Raw genomic sequence first — 1,880 nt, forward strand, 5'->3', positions numbered from 1 at the left:
ATTCCAAACCCTAGTTATCCTTCTTAAAACACAAGAATAAATTCTCATAAGAAGTTTCCTAGACAAAATAAAGACAATCAAGCAAAAATAAAAAAACTCTTAAACCAGCAAAACCGATCATGGACGGAAATCAAGGATCACATCTGGAACCTCCACGAGTCTTGAGACCTTCGAGCATGTGATTAACAACATTCACTGCTTCTTCAGAGAAGATATCCTCATTGATAAGATCTTTAACACGTGTCTTCATGAGAACAAGGTCTGAATTAACCTTTTTCAACTCAGTTCTTAACATATCAAGATCCTTCATAGTATCAACGAGTTGCAGTTTTGCTTCCTCAAAGTATTTAAGAAAATTATGATCCACTTCAGCAGAAACCATATCCTCGTTATCAACATCCTGATGAGTATAGGCATAGTAGCATGAGGCATTATGATTTTGATCATCATCTTCTACTAGGGTTCTTTTATTCCTCCCCTTGGACTCGAAACCAATACAAAAACCTAGAGTATGCGTACGTTACTCAATAGGTTTGGTATTTAAATGGTTTCTTAGGGAAGGTAACTCTAAAGGTTTCTAAAGATAGTTTGTAACAAGTAAGTCAAAGGTACCCGTACGAACACAACCCAAACCAAAAAGAAAAAACAAAACCGAACGTACCTTTATACAAGGCAAGGCAAAACCGTTCATGCTTGCTACGTGAAAATTTTCTTTCACAAAGTTTTGGCTCAATAAATTTTATATCTCTATTGAGAAACAATTTAGAGCACAAGAGTAGCAAGCAATATAGTTTCAACAACAAATTTTTCAAAAAAAAAAAAAAAAACAATTGAAGAAAATTCCAGAGACCCAACCAATACTTAGGCAAAGATGTCTGCGGACAATAGAGATATAAAAAAACAATTATCAGATTAAGGTTGTCCTTCATAACTCCACTTTTACTTCCATCCACAAGAACCTTTTTCACATCTTGAACATCATTCTTCTCATAAGGTTGAGAGGGACCTTTCTGAAATCTCCTTGACCAAATTGTATTAGAGTTACAATTTGTCTGAACATTCATTAAGCAAATTGAACTGACTTTCCTGGAAGACTTCACAGGGTGAGTACTAAAACCAATTGGTTTAGTCGTCTGAATGTCAGTTACACCTTTGAGAATTAAATCTAAGGTGTGTTGAAGTTGAACAAAATAATTGTTATTCAACCTAGATTTGTTTTTTCGTTCAACATGTCCTTTTGAATCACAAAAGAGACACACTTTCTGATCACCTGAGTGATTAGAGTGAACAAACTTAACAATGTTGTTAGGAGATTTTTTTCTTCCGAGCGATGTGAAGTTTCCTAGATTAGAGGAAGATACAAGCACATCTTTTCTAATCGGAAAAGATTGTGAGTTAGCTTCTAGAACTGAATTTTTAGTTGGGATAATCGCGATTGGTATAGTGGACTCTTTAGAACATCCTTGAATAGAGTGTTTACTCAAAAGATGTTGAATTTCCAAGGCATCCTTTTTGAGTTTCGCCTCGAGAGAGGGGCAAACTTTGCAGTTTTCCATGCTAAGAGCCCTTAAATTAGAGTCACAATCTTTTACTATACCAATGAGTGCATTGACATCGTTTTGCAACCGATTAATTCAATCAGCCTGGATTCTAACAAGATTTAGAATCTTTTTACTCTATTCGGCTGCATCCCTTTCTTCAACAGAGTCAGAATCGTTTGAAAGGTAATCGGGAAAACAGTTATCAGTGCAATCCTGTTTCTTTGGAACATAATGTTAATATAAATTCGAGATGGACGAATCTTTCTCTTTAATAGATTTTATCGAAACATAAATTTTGTTTCTGGTGATGCATTTATCAGAAATAACATAATTTTGCAT

This window comes from Papaver somniferum, chromosome 3 (genome assembly GCF_003573695.1).
Source record: "Papaver somniferum cultivar HN1 chromosome 3, ASM357369v1, whole genome shotgun sequence".
NCBI lineage: Eukaryota > Viridiplantae > Streptophyta > Magnoliopsida > Ranunculales > Papaveraceae > Papaver > Papaver somniferum.